Raw genomic sequence first — 20,943 nt, 5'->3', positions numbered from 1 at the left:
AACCAAGAACAAATATTGTTGTCTGTGAAATTACAACATAGGATTAAAAAAGAAATAGCTAAGAAAGACACAGTTCCTTAGGTTGACCAAGACAGAAGATATGAGTCTCATCAATGCTTCCAAGACATCTGTATAAGACAAATTCTGCTGACTCACTGTTGGGTTTCCTTCAATGATCACTTTCTGCAGTTTCTCTTTAGAAAATGGACTACAGAATATTGGCTTTGATTCGCAACAGGCAGGCAGCCCTGCTTGGCAATGCTTTCACAATGCTCTATGTAGGTGGAATGATATTGGCCCTCTTATAATCATTGAACTATTATTATCTATTCAACTCTAACAATGAAAACTTGTATCTTTGCTACTCAGGAAGCTGAGATGTTAGCATCACAGTGGAAGCTAGGAGGATCAGGAAAGTCCATAAGACTCTTACATCCAGTTAACCAGCATGAAAGCCAGAATCGGAGATTGAGCTCAAGTGGTAGAGTGCTGGGCTTGACAAATAAAACTTAAGGAAGGTGCCTAGACCCTGAGCTAAAGCCACAGAACTGGCACCAACAAACACAAAATATCACCACTGAAGATAAATAAGGAATGTATCATTATTTTTTTTGCCCTAGCATCAACTTTCCACAATTACTATTTGTTGGAGTAAAGGACAGCAAAAATCAATATGTATTCTTTTTTTGTATCCATTGGCTTCTCTGATTTTGGCCACGAAAATATTTGCATAAACATGAGAGCAATAAAAGCATGTATAAACAACATTTTGGTTAGATTGAAATGTAATAATATTCTAAAAACTTGAAATTCTATAGCAAATTATTTTGTACTTTAGCAGGTTATATATTTAATCATGGATATTTTAAAGAGAGTTTAGCTTTCCTTGGGGACATGATGAAGAAATAATGCCTTTAATGTGTTCTTGCAGTCAACATTTGCTGATGTCAAAAACTCAAAATTAAAGCATATTATTCTGGATTTGTTTGTTCACATATCTAAAATAAGTAATAAATACCTAACTTTCAAGAACGCAGTAATTATTTTCCACATTTTCCCTATGAAACTGAAACATGCCCTAGGAATACAATATGCTCAATCTACCCAGATTATATTGGTCTAAGCAATAATGAATTTCACACAATAACTCTTGCACTGGAAAAATTGAAAATGATAAAGGCAGTTCATTATTTTGGACATTTCATTTACTTTTAAAAGTTTAAGATTTCCAAAATAAATTTTAACCTTCTCATTAAAAATATGACATACCAATTGCACAGAATATTTGCTTCAAATAAAAATTCAAAGCTGGGTTATATAGCTCAAAAGTATTGTTCTTGTTTAGCATATGTAAAACCATGGGTTTAAACTTTAGGACTGGTAGAATAAAATACTAAGTATAGATCTGGGGAGGTGGCTCAGTGGTAGAGCGCTTGCCTTGCATGCCTGAGGCCCTGGGTTCAATTCCTCAGCACCACATAAGCAAAAAGAAAAAAGCCGGAAGTGGCACTGTGGCTCAAGTGGTAGAGTGCTAGCCTTGAGCTGAAGAGCTGATGGACAGCGACCAGGCCCAGAGTTCAGGTCCCATGACCGCCCCCTTCCCAGAAAAAAAAATAAAAATAAACAGATAATAACCAGATTTTCTTGGAGTGTTTTGATCCATATTTCTCTTCATGATATATGCATTTTTGTTCAGTTGAGATTTGAAGACTAACAATAGCTTAATTACAAATTATTATTGTATTATTTAATCATTTGTTAATCTCATTTCTGAGCCAAAATATATTCAGTTAACCTTTGTAATACCTGTCAGGATTAAATTAATGTGAGACTCATTACATTATGTGAGACTCAAATAAGGTATCATGAAATGAAAAAAACAGCATTTGAAACAATATTTTTATGGAAGTCATATTTGTAAATACTTATGTGTAGTAATATATCAAATACATATTATTTTCAATAAATATGTTGTATAAATAACTATAACATCTGGAGATTAAAATCAGTCTCACAGATATTTCACCCTAATCTTACATAACTTATGATCATTATCATAAGCAAAAGAGAGATAACATCTATCATATTAAAATACAGTGGGCATCAAAGAAAAAAGGATTGTAAAAAGCTGGGGTCATGGCAAAAATTTGAAGTATTTTATTAAGATTTATATGTGTTCGGTTTTTGTAATTTATATACCTTGCCATATAGACAACAGTAGTACCATTTTTTTTTAATTGTATTAGTAGTACCATTTTTGTGAAATAAACACTATCTGAATTTACAGAAGAATTGACAGGAAAATAACATGCATATAAAAATTCAATTAATAAGCACAATTTTGAAAAGTCTTATATTGCTTCTAGGTTTAATTCAAAAAAAAGATAATTTTACAAAGATGATTTTTAACAATTTAGCTGTTGTGAACAGATGCCACTGTTATTACAAATATCTAAAAGTTACCTTGAATTATAGGCTAAATCTTCATATAATACTTCCCTGTGATGACTTTATTTACAAATGTTATGAGATATAAGTTAATGTATCAACTTATAGATGTAAAGAGTTAATGATATAGTATATATAATATATAACATATAATTACAAACAATATATATAACCATATACATTTCATAAAATTTCATTAAAATGGCAGCTAAACCACTATTTGTAATTAAAATAAATCAATAATTATTTCAGTGTCTCTTCAATTACCTGTACTTTGGCTTTCATATTTTTCCTTGGACTATGTACAAGGTCACTCTTACTGCCAACTCTCTTCTCAAGTGTCACCTCAGTTTCTTATTTAATTGTCTAATAGCACCCAACAACTATCTATAACTTAAAGTAGGCAATTTCATTCATAGAACCAACATAAGGTATCTTACATTCGTATTGTGCCTTTATACTTAAATATAAGATATATGAAAATAGGTTCTTAGTTTTGTTTTCTGTACTGTGATATCACCACCATCTAAAATTGATTCTGATACAAAATTTAAATTAAATGAATGTTGCTTATATAGATGAATGCACTGGAGAATCATATAATTCTGTAATAGTTGTTAGCAAACAAAATAGTATAACTTAAAAGAAAAAGATTCACTGAATAAATAAACTATATATAAGGAGGATAAATTATTTCCCAAGGTTATCTAATTAGTTGGATGTAATTCCAAGAATCAAATTCATCTGTGTAAAAATCATTGGACATTACTCTTTTATGACCTTTCCCAATAAAATCTAGTTTACTTTATTTCAGCTTTTCAATTGTTTACAGCATTATTATGGACACAGTTTATACCAAATTTGTATACATTACATATATAGATAGATAGATAGATAGATATAGATAACATGCATGATACAAATTTTGAGCATAAAGCAAACAACAAAACACACCAAAATTGAGTTGCTTGAAAGGATAAGTATGAACATCTTAAATAAGGAAAGTGCAAATTGCACATCGTGTAATAAAGAGAGAATAAGAGCTGAATTTAGCTAGACACTGTGCAAATTAGAAGACAATGCAGGGGAAAATGTACAGTTCTCCAGGAAAAATGCTGTCAGTTTAGAATTCTATGCAGAGATTAAATCTCATTTTAGGCAAACAAAAGCAGATAGAATTAATCACCAGCAGACATAAAGTACAAAAATGCTAAATATGTTCCTTTAGGAAAAATAATTTAAAAACTCAAGAAGACTGACAATTTATATTTTTTTATTCACAAAAGATAATTCTGACTTGTGAGTAATCACTGGTAAAACAACTGCTTTCTTCTTATCTTTCAATATATTTTCCAAAGACAAAATAAGAAAGTAACATAGATACTATACTCATGGCATAACCAAAAATTACCAAAACATCACATTAACTATGAATTGTTTTAGAGAAAATAAATTACCATGCAATTTTTTGCATCTAAATACAACGTAGAGAAGAAGATGGGAAAAGCAATCAATATCAATTACTAAAATAATGAAATATATCCAAATTTTGAAATTCTTAAAAATTGCACAAGCTAATTAGTCCATAAGAGAAGTACTTAAAACCACTATATTCTTTAAAGAAATATTTTAAAGAATGAATTCAGGGGAGGGGCGAAGGGTATGAAACGGAAGGGGAGAAATGCCTTTTATCAACTGAAGATTTTGAAGAGAAAAATAAATACAAAGCAGTGGCTAATGTCTAGCAAAATCATATTGTCTAATAACTGAGATAATGTATGTCATTTTCTTGTCATTGATTTTAATGGAAATGTGAATACGTTTTCTTATCCTTCATTAAAACTAAGGGGTAGTCTTATATTCCTTCTCATCCCAAAGACTAGCAAAAATGAAAAAATTAAATCAAAAAAGAAGAGCTAACAATAGACTTTTATCTAAAACTATGGCAAGAATGACAGTGCCTAGTGAAACTCTTCGAAATAAAACATCACTAGAAATATCAAATTTCTATAAAGATACAAAGTAACTGGTTACATCAATATTTGCAGATTTCAATGTGGAACCACCTTTAGAAATGCTTTACCATCCTTATAATACAAACTGACAATTACCATGTTATGAGACAGAAGCAAAAAATATTGATGGAATGGTGGGCAGTGGTGGTTTATTTTTGTAATGGATGAACAATTAATCTGTCTACATTTTGAAAGTGCTGCAGACTCTTCATTTTTGTTAGAATCATCAAGTTGTATACTTAAAATTAATATATTTAACAGTTTATAAATTACTTATTGACAAACCTTATTAAAAATGTAAAATATTTTGAAAATATTAAGTTACAGAAACATCAAAATAATCAAAGTAGCTCTAACAGAAAAAGGTTATGAATCTCACTACAAGGAACACATCCAGGAACAGAGGATTAATTTACAATGATAAAGTAGTCAATTAATCAAGGTGATCATAAACAAAAGTCAAAGCAAATATTCATTTAATAATAATAATAATTATAATGCTTTAAAACCATGAAAACTGAACTAAAAGAAAGACCAACCAAATCTGATAGACTAACTATACCTGTGAGCAAAATGCTTTTTCTCAGTTATTGATAAATAACTGTTGATTAGTAGAACTAATGGACAGATAATCAGTAAGGACATACAAGGCTTAAGAAACACTATCAATAAAATTGACCTATTTGACATCCTACATTCCAGGATGAAAACATACATTGTTTCCAAGTATTTATTAATGGCCATCAAGGAAAACTTAATTTTCTAAAAATTTCATTGATATGGGTAAGATTTTTTCTGTTGTCACTAATTTCTGTCATAGTTCAAATGTTTCCAGAAGATTCAATAAACTCAATTATTTGATCTTCCTTTGAAAAGTGTTGATTTTTGTTTAAGACCAATAACTCAAATTAAAACTAAGTTCCAAGCTCTGCTTCTTTTGTTCCTGGATATAATTAAAATCTCTCTGTGTTCCTTCACAATTAAAGATGTTGCTTTTTCAATTGGAAAATTGTGATGTAGGTGCAGTTGTGCGATTAGACAACAATTTCTGCAGCACAGCTAACCAGGATTGGAGAATTCTCTGTGTTTCTATTATTCAGTGAGGACTGGATTATCCCTCAGGTGAGATTTTAGTTAAGGCTGGCTCAGAAGAGTTCTGTCTTCTAGCTTCTGATACCCTTTCACTTTTCTGCTTTTTACAATAGAATTCTTTAAATCTCAATACTTTTTGGCTGTTATTTTTATGTATTTTTTTTCAGAGTATACAGTAAACTGGATGTCTGTGGGAGATTTAATCAAGCAAGCTATCCAACCATGACTGGCATGTGTTCAGCTACTACAACGTTGAGTAAAAACTCAAAAATGTTCTAAATTTGTGCAAGTGCACGTTAATTGATGATGGCACAGAGCTTGCCCAATTGGAAGCTGCGTTTAAAAAAAAAGTGTGTTGGAGGATCGTTTTATTTGTCATTAATTTTTATGGGAGTTTTTTTTTTATAGCTTTTGGTCTGTATGGATGTTACAACCATTCTCTAAGTATCCTAACAGGTCTAAACATCTCTGCTGGGAGAGTTTATTAAAAAAAAAGGTATGTTAAGGCAAGAATGAAAACTTAAATGATTGTATTATAGAGTCCGCATAGTTATTTTTTGGAAAAAAAAACAGCATCAACATTCTATTCAGTGACATATTTTATAATTTTATGTAGGTTATGTCTGTGTATTATAATCCTTATTCATTTATCATTAAAATATCTTTATTAAACATAAAAAGCAAACATCAGATGTGGAAAGCTGCTTCACCATGTTGCACAGTTTGTGGGTGGGGACCGCCCAAATCTGAATATGGAAAAACCTACATCTCTATCTCCTACTTTCCAGGATGCATCTCCAAGTGTACTTATTTTCAGTACGGGAATGGTCTCAGGACCTCGTGTAAAGCTAAGTGCTCTGCTAATCAGCTACACCTTCAGCTCATACTAGCCTATTCTTATAGAAGCAGCTTTCTTCCTCCTCCTCCCCTGTACCTCCTCTTCCTCCTTCTTCTTTGTTAATGCAAGCATCTTCTCCTAAGAAAGACAGACAAATATCTGAGTACAGAAACATTCTATTTTTAAAGGGAATCTTATTGGAGAACAACATCGCACTTAGTGCTGGCTCTGCCAATTGGGAAATTAATTTCCATATGAAGGTTGCTGGAACCAAAACGTTAAAATAATGTGTATTCTCATTTCTAGATAGGTCTGTATTCAACACAGAAATTTATCCATTTCAGACAATTTTGTGTGTTATTTTCTATGTTTTTTCCACAGTTCCACCTTATTTTAAACTAATTGGACCTTTAAACTTGGCGTTCTCTCCCTCCCTCATTAAACATTTCACATATATTCCATCATTTCATAATGTTATTTGTAGAATATTTTCTAGAAGTCCTATTTTGTAAAATGGCTCAACATAGGAGTTCAAAGTTTATACTTTTTTCCTAACTTTTGATATTCAATGAATCAATATATGTGTTTTCCAGTTGTTTATGTTCCAGGAATCTTGCTATGATATAGTTAATAACTAGATTGTAAAATATGATTTTAGAGGAATAGATTTTAGTTTTCTTGATGCATACACTAAGGAACAAAATCAATAGTGCAACTACAGTCCATTAAGTTGATTTTGGGTCTCTTCTGATGTTTCAGTCAGTATTTCCCATAATTTTGTTACTTTACCCTATGCTTCCAGGCTTAAGCAATTGGCTGCAAAAATCTGAAGCATTAGAAAACTTTTATACAATTGGCAACAGGATATCTCAAGTTCCTGAGTCATTTGTGACTTTTGAAAGTGAACCGTCAAATTGTGTCTTTTCAGACTCAGACTCCAAGGAACTACACAGATAAAAACTGAAAGCAAAAGTTGAAAGGAGTCAAAAGCAAGCAAACCTAGAAGAGGATACAAGCAACATACGGATAAGCAGAAAGCCCAGCTTCAAAGTCAGCTAGCTGGGGTGGCAGGGTACACACCATTATCAAACGAGAAACAAAAGGTCAGGTTTTGGCATCACCTTATTTTCAAAAGAAAGCCTCTAGAAAAACTGTAGTGGAAAAGAATGTTAAGTAATATCTACCTCTGAGATTGAGAAGGGCGAGCAAATGTAGATCAAGAAAAATAACAATTTTCTTTCATAATTTTATTCCTTTATCTCTTGTGGAAATAATACTTTATAAATAGTGAGAGAGAGACTCCTTCTATTTTTAGGAAGGGAACTGTGATCTAGAAAAGACTTTCAGGAAGTGGCACTGTGGCTCAAGTGGTAGAGCGCTCACCTTGAGCTGAAGAGCTCAGGGACAGCACCCAAGCCCAGAGTTCAAGCCCCACGACTGACAAAAAAAGAAAAAAGAAAACAGAAAAAAAATGGAAAAGACTTTCAGATTAGAAATATATTTACATACATTGTTATAACCATCACATGTAATGCTTAAATAAGGAATCTTTGAATTTTTACATAATCTATCAAATTAATTTCTCATAGCTTATGATATGAAATTAACTCAGTCATAATCAATTGATATAATTAATGTTCATTGAAGTTACTTAAACTATGTTTTGAAATATTCAAAGCAATCTTCTTATCAAATTTCTTTACTTGATAGATTCTGGCCATATGATTCTGAATATATAATATTGATCATTTTTATACTGAGAGTGTTTCAGTGATGATGGAAACAGTGAGATTTTGTTATCAAACTTAATATTCTAAATGTAATTGTATTTTTAGTTTATGATACATTTATAAGTTACATAAAATTTATTCATGAAAGATTTTTTTTTGGCTGGGAAATAATATGGTTGCACTTGGGCACAAGAAAATCATTGACAATACAATTGGTCTGGATTCAAATGGAATGATGGTTTATATATATTTTAAAAAAGAACATGCGGTGAATCAAATTACTTCTTTCAAATGGAAATTGGCTTGTCCTACAAATGCAGTGCTCTCTATACTTTTAAAGTCATGGATCATTCAGAATAAAATAGAATATTTCTAAAATCTTGATATCTTTTTTTGAGGCTTGGTATTACTTTACTGGAAAAATATGTATTTTAAAAAGAACACATGTTTTTGACATTAAAATAAGTTACAGGAAACTTTCTGAAGGAAATCTATTGATGATAAGAACAAAACATTAATTCTTTAAATTAAAACAATGGTTTCTTTCAGATTAGTTCATCATGATTCTTTATTTTTATTTTTATTTATTTTTTTATCATGAGAATACAGTACAGAGGAGTTACAATTACATAGACAAGATAATGAGTACATTTCTTATCAAGCATTGTTGCCTCCTCTTTGTTTCCCATTCCCATCCCTTCCCATCCACCTCCCCACCTCCCACTCTATCCTCCCCCCACCCCCCACCAAAGTTGTAAAGTTCTTTTTTCAACATAACAATTTGTACATCTCATTGTTGCAATGGGTCCACCTGTATCCCTAGTTAAATGATTTGTTTTTTTCCCTTCCCCTCCACAAATTATACCAACATCAAATACAGTAAAAGCATGGGTTATACCGTGGGGGAGGGACATACAAAGCAACATAGAAATCATCTTATAAATATGTTAGAAACAACTGGATGAAAGGAAAAAAAAAACAAAAAAAATTTGGATACTTATATTGGAGTTCATTCCCCTAACATCAACTTATCTGACCTTTTCTGCTTGAGTCAGACATATAATAGTTATTGCAAATAAGGGAAACCATGGGACCTATGTTTCTTTGGGCCTGGCTTACTTCACTTAATATAATTTTTCCAAGTCTTTCCATTGCCTAACAAATGGGGCAATGTTATTCTTTTTGATGGAGGCATTGAATTCCACTATGTATATATACCACATTTTCTTGATCCATTCATCTACTTAAAGAGAAACTTCTCTGAAGAGGAAAGAAGGATGGCCAAAAGACACATGAAGAAATGCTCAAACTCTCTAGCCATAAAAGAAATGCGAAACAAAACAACATTGAGATACCACCTCACCCCAGTTAGAATAGCTATAATCAAGAACTCTAATGACAACAGATGCTGAAGGGGATGTGGACAGGAGGGAACCTTTGTTGGTGGGAGTGTAAACTTGTTCAACTACTTTGGAAAGCAGTATGGAGGTTCCTCAAAAGGCTCCACATAGAGCTCCCCTATGACCCAGCAATCCCACTTTGGGGCATTTATCCAAATGATCACAAACAAGACCACACTAAAGCTACCAGCACAACTATGTTTATTGCAGCATTATTTATCATCATGATTCTTATAGATAGCTCTATGTTTCCGATCCAACCAGGAACCCATTCATAGGGAATTGAAAAGGAAGGGATTGAAAAGTGTTTTGTCATTAATAAAATACATCTGCTATAGGATAAATTATTCCTCACTGAACATAGTCAAAAAGTCTACATCAGCCAGGCACTGGTGGCTCATACCTGTTATCCTAGGTACTTAGGAGGCTGGGATCTGAAGATCCCTGTTCAAAGCCAGGATAGGCAGGAACATATGTGACGCTCCAATGAACCACCAGAAAACAGAACGTAGAGCTGCAGCTCAAGTCATAGAGTGCTCCCCTAGAGCTGAAGAGCTCAAGGGCAGTGCACATGCCCAGAGTTGAAGCCCCAAGAGTGATCAAATATATAAACTATATAATATAATATATTACATATTGTATATATGTAATATATAATATATTCTGTAATATGTTATATGTTGTATAATATAATATATATTACATTATATTAACAATGCTTGTTTGTATGTTATTAATGATATATTAATTATCTATTAATAATTAAAGTATATATTAACATTTTATGCAATATATTATTATGATATTATCTATATTATTTATATTATATATTGTATAATGTATTATAATATAAATTATATATTATATAATATTAAGTATATTATATAATACATCTAATATATATCTAATATCATATATATATTTAGGAATTGTTTTGAAGACATAAAGTATGAGAATGGACATAAGACATTGAACAGTAAATTAAGAAATGATAGATAATCATCCCTGAAAACCAAAACAAATAACAACAACAACAAACAATAAAACCAAACTTGATTGAAAGAGATTCTTATCAGTGATAATGTGAGAGATATGACCACAGGACACTCCATTGGCATATCAGATTTAGAAGATAGACCTAAGGGAACATGGAAATTAAGACAATTCAAGTAAAGATGTCTTAATCTAGGGTGTATCTAAACAAAAAGACTTGCATGAGAGAACATCCAAAGAATGTGAAGAGGACTCTTATGCACTATGCATCTATGTAGTAATCATGGCATACTGTGGGTAAATTACCAAACAACTAGAGAGAATAAAGATTAACCTTCTGTGTTCAAAGAAGGAGTGTTTTTCTACGACAATAAAACCCATGATTTATGGGGAATGTAACTGTGTATTCAGAAGTATCTAGTAACCACAATGAGGATAATTACACAGAATGAGCATTCATGTCATTTAATGAATATGAAAGTCAACACATGAAATTACTGGTTTCCAAATTCTCCACTTGGCAAAGCTCAGGAATTGTGAATGAAATCGAAATAAAAATAACAACCAACAAATTATTGATACTATCTGGCATCCAACAAAAATATCAGGCATTAAACAGGAGCTGAAAATTTCAAATCATTATAATGAGAAGAAAAAAATAAAACAGACCCGCTAATTACAGAGATGTTAAAGCAAGAGGGCCATTACATTTGCAGTCATTTTAACTCTGTATAAGAAGATTCAAAACATAAGGAATGATATATTGAACTAGTTGTCAATGGCTTATGCCTGTAATCCTGGCTAATCAGGAGGCTGATATCTGACGATATCAGTTCAAAGTCAGCCAGGGCAGGAAAACCTGTGAAGCTCTTATCTCCAACTAACAACCAAAAATCTGGGAGTGGAGCTGTGGCTCAAGTAATAGATCACTAGCCTTGAGGAGAAAAGCTCAACGACAGTGCCTAAACCCAAAGTTCAAGTCCTAGGACTGGCACATATAACAATAGATCACCTAGAAATGTAAATGAAGATTGGGCTCATTGTAAAAAGTACAATTGCCTTGATTAATTTTAACAGTAGATCACATATTACAAAAGGAAACAAAAAACTTTTCTAACTTAGAAAACAAAGTCAAGTGATCCATATTGTAAAGGAAATCAGTAGTGCTAACCTACAAGAATGTTATGAAAAGACAGGTGGCTCATGCCTGTAATCCTAGCTATTCAGGAGGCTCAGACCTGAGGCTCATGGTTCAAAGCCAGTGCGTGCAGGAAAGTCTGTGAGACTCTTATCTCCAATAAACCACTTGAAAACCGGAAGTGGTGTTGTAGCTCAAGCCACCTTGAGCTGAAGAGCTGAGGGATAGCGCTCAAGCCCAGAGTTCAAGCCCCATTACCGACCAAAAAAACAACAACAACAACAACAAAAAGCATGTGATGAAAAATCCTGTATGTGAGGTCATAGAGTTATTCAGTGTGGTACAATAGTAGTGGTGATTATATGTGCAAATATACAATGCTTTTATTAACTAAACATTATTAAATTATAATTATTTAAATAAAGGTGATAACATGTTGTAGAATATGTGAAATAGATGTGAAAATAGATTATATGACACTAGTAGCTCAACATATTAGAGCAGGGAAACAGAAATATGCAATACATGTTTCTTGCTCTAAGTAAATGTCACAGAACCACCTAAAGTTAGGCATGATGAATTATAGGTATATAATAAGCTACCAGTGATATGACAAAAAAAAGTTATATTAACCAAGATTATGTTTTATTTCTCATCAGCTAGTGAATTTTCTCACTATTGGCTCCTGACCTCTCCTGTCCCAGAACTGGCGATCATAAATTCTTTTTCTATTCTTTTGAGAAATAAGTCTCTTCTCTGAAAACAATTTATTTGATGAATTTCATAAAACCTGAAAATTCTTCTGCTTGGGAGATGCTACAACAAGTTAAAATATCTTTTTTAAATATACCACACCAGCCAGGCACTGGTGGCTCACACTAATCAGGAGGCTGATATCTGAGGATCATGATTCAAATCCAGCCTGGGCATGAAAGTCCCTGAGAACTTTAACTCCAATGAACTACCAGAAAATCAGAAGTGGCATTGTGGCTCAAGTGATAGAGTATTTGCCTTGAGCTGAAGAGCACAGGGACATAACCCAGGCCCAGAGTTCAAGCCCCATGAACCGACCAAATATATATATATATATATATATATACATATATATTGCATATAAGTAAATATTCAAAACTAGTACAAAATGTTCACAAATAATAGGCATTTATATCATACATAAATAACTCCAAAGGTTCAACAATGAAAGCCTCACTGGCTCATACCTATAAAATCCTACTCAAGAGACTGAAATCTGAAAATCATGATTCTTCACAAAAACAAGCAACACAGACACAGACAATCACACACACACACACACACACACACACACACACACACACACACACACACACACACACATACACACACAGATCAAGTAAAACTAGGCAAAAAAAACCCATGCAGACTAATTATAGAAGCCTTAAATCAGTAAATGTTAGTATCATACATATGATCGTGAAATTGATAACTAAGAAAATCCAAATAAATTATACGTTTTGTTTTAGTAATTCATACATATTCTATGTAGACTTTCTATTTGTAAGTTCTATTCTCTTTTGTTGTGATTTTTGATTTCTCATTCTGTGTGTGTGCATGTATGTATGTGTGTGTGTGCGCTTGTGTGTGTGTGTGTGTGTGTGTGTGTGTGTGTGTGTGTATGGCTAGTCAAATTAAAAGGCTAAAAAGGATTTGTACCTTAATCCTTAGAAATTATGAATAGTATGCTTTACTTGGCAGTATATTCTTAGAACTTGTAATTCATATAAAAGATCTCAAAATTGAGAAAACATTTTGGATCAACCAAGTAAAGCAAGAGCATAAACACTTTTAAAGCTTAGGTTTTGTTTTCTTTTCTATTTGGAATCAAGAAAGAAATTTGATGAGAGGAAAATGAGAGTGACTCAAGCTGGAGAAGAATTTGCATTATATTGGTTCTGAGAAATAAAACCCTCTACAGAGAGAAGTTTGGGCAGGGGAAGGGAAAAACAAAATGTTTAAATAGGGACACAGGTCGATTCATTGCAACAATGAGATATACAAGAAGTTATGTTGAAAAACGACTTTACAATTTAGGCAGGGAGGGGGGCAGACTGTAGTTGTGGAGATGGGAGGGAAGGGATGGTAGGGGAAAATCGAAGGAGGAGGCAACAAGGCTTGATAAGAAATGTACTCATTACCATGCTCATGTGATTGTAATTCCTCTGTACAGTATTTTCACAATAAAAAAACGTATTAAAAAAAAAAGGAGGGCCCTTCTAATGTAAGGCTACTTGCTCAGTTTGCCTCTGCTAAATAACAGGATGACAGAAACTGGATTCTGACAGCAATCTAAATGAGCTTGTCCCTAGATTCTATTTATATTTCTCCAAAGAGCCTATTTGGCTAACAAATTTATTTCATCCTAATAATGAAATTTAGCGCTAATGTCTAGACAAGTTTTTCTTTGGCATTCCACTATCTGCAATTTTTCACATACATTGTATTTTGATTCTAATTTTGTTGCTTAAACCACCAGTGTAGTTCTTAAGTGATATGTTGTTTTATTGAATCCCAGAATTCTCTGAAGTGCCTTACAGAGAAATACAGGAACTAGTTAAATTTGGGTGAGACATGATGCTATAATGTCATTGACCACTATTTCAATGTTAATGATTTAACAAAATAATGCTTTTAAGCATCTGTAGTCCTTGTTTTGCTACTTTTGAGGGTGAGCTATGACAGACAATCACATATTTCAGAACTCAAGAGCAGCCTTTGCAATATAATGAAATATTGTTTCAATGAAAATAAGCAAATAAACATTAATTAAAAATATTAAGATCTACTTCATGCTTTCTCTAATATTTAGAAGGTAAGTAGCGTGAACCAACTATAGCATGCCAAGTAAGTGTGAACTGGCTATAGATAAAATAGGCTGATTTTGAAGTGTGAATATCACATTAACTCCCACTAATATGAACCATTAACGTGTTAAAAAACGGTAGGTGTCTTAAATAGGAACACATATACACATACACCAACTATGTCTATTGATGAGTTAGTGAAACTATTTCAGTTAAAGACTTGCAGAAAATAAAATCTAAACTTCCCAAGGAACCAAAGAACAATATTCTGCACTCACTAATGTAATGTTTGAGGTAAATATATATAATTGAAATCAACTATATATTTCCTGTGAGCATTCTGGGCATATTCTGGAGAAAAATTTTTTGTGTGAAATGCATTTTGTAACAATTCTCATCCAACATGATTTTATTTTTAATTCTGTTACACAGCTCTATACAAAAGAAAAGATTTTAATTTTTGTAAAACCTACTTCATCATTTTGGGCAGTTTTCACATATGTTTTTCCTTTTAGCATTATGTTTGAGAATATATGGCTTAACATGAGATTATAAAGTTGGTTGGTTAGGTTTTCATCTCATAATTTAACATTTTTAAATTTGTGCTTATGCTCCTTTAATTTTACATGGACTATGAGGTACAAGTTGAAGTTTCTTTTATTGCATATAAATGTCTGTTTTCAAAATTATTTGAGAAGACTACTCTCTTTCTACAGACAGTGCATGTTTTGTCAAGTAGCAGTAGACATTTGTGCAGGCTAATTTCTGAATTTTGTGTTCTCCATCTCTCCTTCTTATCTTCAACCAAGGTCATATGGGACTGACTACTTTAACCTTATAATGAATCTTTAAAAAAATACGACATAAATTCTCCAAATTTATACATTTTTGAAACTATTGACTTGAAAACTCACTTCCACTTTGGCAATTTCTCAAATTCATAGCCTTAGACTTTTTGGGTTTTTAAAATATGTAAGGTGATAATTGATATAGTAGAGTGGATTCTTTATTATTATATTTATATTTGTTCCTTTAGCTTTATTTCTTTTTTTGTTTTTTGTCTTGTTGTGGAATATTTGTAAGATATTTAGATTTCCATTTGATTTATCTCTTGACTTTCTGACATTATACATTATACTTTTCTCCCCTAGAGTTTATTTTAGCAATCACAATGAAACAGGGTTTTTAGGCCTAGGTCCAATGTCCAGGAGTCCCAAGTTAGATATGGCCACTTTCCCTCACATGCCAAATAAAGAGACATGGTAGAGAGCAGAGAAAGTAGGTTGACCTTGTATGCTATGGGAAGATAGCCTGTCAGTGCTTCTTTATCCATCTTCAGGAGTATAAACAATGGATTCAGATATAGGGGCAAGAAATGTAAAAGGTTTGCACAATTAATGCCATTTCAAGTCATGGGTATGTCCTGATTCACGGTTAGCTCAGTCTTTGTCTCTGTAGGTATCCTGCAAGAAGGTGCTACATTGTTTGATTGGGAGAAATTGCCTGACATGTGATATCTTGAGCTTTTGGCTCTTCGAGATGAGAAGAAGATATTGCCTGTTCAAGGGGAAGTTTGCCATCCACACAAAATCCCTTTTAGTGAATCCTCTCCTTCTTAGAGCCCAAAGGGATTGGAAAATGACCACAGCCTAGAATAGTTGAGATAAAGGACACAAACACAAAGTTGGAGGACTTTTAAATTAATACACAGTGCCTGGAGAAAGCATCTTTGAAGCTGCCTTTTAATACTCTGATAAAAGTTTGCATAACCAATTCAAAATCATATTTTTTTCCAAATAAAATATATAAACAAATGGAACTTGTTCTTACCTTGATTGTGATCTGTTCTTCATATCTACAGAAATCACATATACTCAAAATGGTTTTGCATTCCATCGTTATATATTTTAGCAAAATGCATAGGTGAAATATCATCCACTTTTCAGAGTAATTGAATATTGTTCTCTTTCTCTCCTGGAATTCAACATACACTTTTCTGGCACATTCCGCTACACAGAAGACCTTCCGTTATAATTGTTTCTGTATATTATTAATGAATATAGATGCTCTTCAAAGTACTCCTGATTTTCTTCCCAGAGGAAATGCTTTATTTCTCCTTTATTACTTAAGGATACTGGGTTTAGGATGGAAGTCTGGCAAATCTTTTATTTTAGCCCTTGGATAATGCTATTCCATTTGTGAATAAATTTTAATAATTAATCAGTTATTATTCAAGCATTTGTTTTCTCATACCTAACGTGTTATTTTTCTCATGATGTTAACCATGTTTTGTATTCATGAGGATTTCACTTTGATATGTCTATATATGAATTAAATATGCCTTGTTCTGACTTGCCACCCAAATGTACTTTCTGTCTCCCCAAATTAACTTCAAAAAGCTTTCCTGTTAATGCATCCTTGCCAGCATTTGTTGTTGATGACCATTTTGACCAGAATGATATGAAATTTGAGTATTATTTGATGTGAATTCCCTTTATGACCAGGGATATTGAGGTTTCTTCATATATTTGTTGGCCATCTGTATGTTTGTACAAATGATTTGTTGAGATTAGTCTGCTTAGAATTTGTGTCATTTATTAGTTGGATAATTGATTTTTCCTTTATTTTTAATTCAACAGCATTTGATTGTAATGTTACTTGTTTGAAGTCTCTGAAAGCTATGATTTTCTATGGCTAATTTGGTGCACAAATCTTTTAATTTTTATCTTAAAAGATTTTTTCACATGTTTATTTGATCAATTAATTTTATTTCAAGCCTGGTATTGTGACAACTCCAGCATTATTATTATTGATCTTGATTGCTTTGACTACATGAGGTTTTATGTAAATTTTATGATTGAGTTTTTGATTTCTGTGAAGAATTTCACTGGAATTTTCATGGAGTTTACACTGAACTTGGAGAATGATTTCAACAGTATATCCATTTTCATATTTAATTCTGCAAATACATGAACATTTGAGTTATTCCATATTATCGTGTCTTCTTAAACTTTTTTAATCAATGTTTTATATTTTTTGAAGAGGTCTTTCAACTCCTAAGTTTAGTCTTAAATATCCTGTCTTGTCTTAACTAATCTTTTGTTTCCTTTGATTTTATTTTTCTTTTCTATATTTTTAATTTTATTATATTTATTTAAAAGTGCTAAGAACAGAAGGGTTACAGTTACATAAATCAGGCAAAGAATCAGAGTGCATTTCCTTTTGGATAATGTCATCCCTCCCCTCATTCTATCTTTTGTTTTCTTTCTGTCTATTTTTTTGGTATTGAGAGTAAAGTCTCTTTCTGCCTCTTTATTGTTGGTATGTAAAAAAGCTACTGATTTTTCTATGTTAGATTTATATCCTGCTAAGTTGCTAAAAGTGCTTATGAAATCTAAGAGTTTAAAGGAATACTTTTTAGGATCCTTTATAATAAGCTCTTATTCTCTATAGACAGAAATAATTTGACTTCTTCATTGTCTATTTGTATATTGATTCATTGTGTTGCCTTTTTGCTGTGGGTAGAAATTTCAGTATTGTTTTGAATTATAGAGAGATTGTCCACCCTTGTCTCATTCATGACTTTAGAAGAGCTGATTTTAGTTTTTCCTTGTTTAGTATGATGCTGGCTATTAGTTTGTTATTTATAGCCTTTGTTATGTTGATGTATGTTCTTTCTATTCTTATTTTTTTCAGAGCTTTTCTCATATAAGTATGTCAGATTCCATCAAAGGCTTTTCCTTTACCAATTGAGATGATGATATATTTTTTCTTTGATTGTATTTATATATTGAATAATTTTATTGATTTACATATCTGACCAACATTGCATATCTAATATTAAACTAACTTGATCATATTGGATGATTTTAATGGATTGTTGAATTGTGTTTGCAATGCTAAGACTAATATAACAAAGGACTGGAAAATGCAAAAAACATTTTCTGATATTATTAAATTCTCTTCTCATTAGGTCTAATCATTACAAATCAGCATTAAGATAAATTTTGATCCAGCTTTTAAGGTTTATTGTTTTTTGTTTTGCTTAATTAGTAAAATTATGTAAGAATTGTTTTCTATTATGCTTTATTACCACTTTTTTACATTAAGTAATGCTTGGGGTGATAAACTGAAAACATGCAATTTTTTTTCTTTTTTCTTTCTTTCTTTATTGAAAATACCATACAGAGGGTTTACAATTACATAAGCAAGGTAATGAGTACATTTCTTATCAGTTGTGCAGCTTTCCCAGAGTTAAAGGCAAGCACTCTACCACTTGAACCACAGCACCACTTCTGGTTTTCTGGTAGTTAATTGGAGATAAGTGTCTAATGGACTTTCATACCCTGGCTGGCTTTGTTGACAATCCTCAGATCTTAGCCTCCTGAGTAGATAGGATTACAGGCATGAGCCACTAGTGCCCAGCTAAATTCTTAATCATATAATTACAATAGGGAAACATTTTCTACTTTCTGATATCTTCTTTCCACTTTGGAAAGTATAACACTTAGAAGTTTTAAGTTATTTTTTATTTTTAATTTTATTTTATTGTAAGGATGATGTACATAGGGGTTACAGTTACATAAGTAAGGAAATGATTACAATTCTTGTCTAACAGTGTTACCCCTCCCTCATTTTCTCCAGCTTTCCCTCTCCCCTCCCCGCCAAGTTGTAAAGTTCTAACAGTGTCTTGCATCACTGTTGCACCAGTTCACTCTATCCTTTGTCTCCTCATTTCTGTGATTCCCCACCCATTCCCAAATCAGGTAAACTTATATATAAGACAAAGGGGTACCTAAATAAGAAACAGTGGTAACAGGAAATAAATCTAAGGGGGAAAAATGAAAAAAGAAATAACTGTGAATAGTACAGGCCACACACACACACACACACACACACACACACACACACACACACTCCTCCCTCTTGTTTCCATATATTGGAGTTACCTATGACCAACATAAATAGAACAAATAAGAGAAACATTGGGGTTTCTCTTGCAAAACCACCACTTCCCTAACTTCCCTAAGTGATCAATACAATAACTATCCTTGTCAAGTGGAACCTATCAGTACATCTTATCCAAGTACTAATTATAATTTGCTGGAGAAAAATAATGTAACAGATTATTCACTTTCAAGAAGGACAAAGAACCATATGAATCTTCTGGTTAATTAGCCTAATGCTGTAACATCTTAGTTTCAAATATATACAATACAAACACTGTAACAGAATTATGTTATCCCTAACATTTTCTTCCTTATTAAGAACCTAAAAGAACTCTTGCCACACATGTCTCAGATAATTCTCTTCTGTAGATTGGCTTGAATTGCACTTTCTAATGGTAATGTTATATTAACTATTGACCTCATCATTTTTCTGCCATGCTTTGTTCCCTGGAATTGAATTTGAGTATGGCTTGTAAAGAAACTAGGTTTCATATTCAAAGTCAGTCAATTACTTAATCAAATATTTAGGCTCTCTTGGCTTCCATAGATTGAATATCTCACTTGGATTTAAAAGGCAAAGGCTAGCAGTAGAATTAATTTTGTTTTCTGCCTTTCTTTGCTGAATATAAAGTTCTTTTGCTATACTTCCAGTATTTATTTACTTAATTTAACATTTTTTTCTGAAATAGATTATCTGCTTGTTTGTATGTTGCATGCATTTTGCTTAGATGTGCAACTCTTTGTTTTTATGTTTGTAAGGCATTCCTTATACCTAGAGCACTTGAGAAGTATTAAGGGAAAGTTTTACATCGCTTACATAGACATAAATGATCTGTGATAGACTTTTATACTGAAAAACCTTCTCCTCTAGAAACAGTAATACTATGGTAATAAATATATGGGATACACTATGGATATAAACTCCTTATTTTAGTTTTTATTTATCAGCATCATAATTATGTGCAAAGCATAGTTCTTTAAACAAAAAATAGCATGTTTGTATTTCTGTAATGGCTTTTTATGTTTTAAAGAGATTTCACATGTTTTGATGTAACTTCTTTATACAGAGAAGAAGGTATTGATAACCAGATTTTTGCTAAAGCATCACATCTCTTTCAATAGAATTTAAGATGTGTGGAAATTATGATGACAGAGTGATTCTTATCTGTCACTCATTTGAAAAACCCTTTTCAGAGTCTGTTCACAAACTGTTCTATCCCATGTACAAAACTCCTTCCACAAATACAGAAGATATGCATAATATAGGGAATGGTAAATATATTATGAAGGGAAAATCTTTTTCTGATCAAGAAGAGATTAAAAATCCAGCCACCAATACTCCAACTGAATAGTGATCATCAGTGATATTTCATATTCAGAACCTTCCCAGACTAATTCATCTTTCTTTGTATCAAGTTCTCATTATGTGACATTCATTCTCTTCATGCCATAATAGATAAAGCCCTGAGAAAGGTCTAACTCTTAACTTTTCCATGATTA

The sequence above is a fragment of the Dipodomys merriami genome, unplaced genomic scaffold (assembly GCF_024711535.1).
Source record: "Dipodomys merriami isolate MVZ:Mamm:240054 unplaced genomic scaffold, mDipMer1.0.p SCAF_2, whole genome shotgun sequence".
In the NCBI taxonomy this organism is placed as follows: domain Eukaryota; kingdom Metazoa; phylum Chordata; class Mammalia; order Rodentia; family Heteromyidae; genus Dipodomys; species Dipodomys merriami.
The sequence above is the reverse complement of the archived record's forward strand: the minus strand, read 5'-3'. Positions refer to the sequence as shown.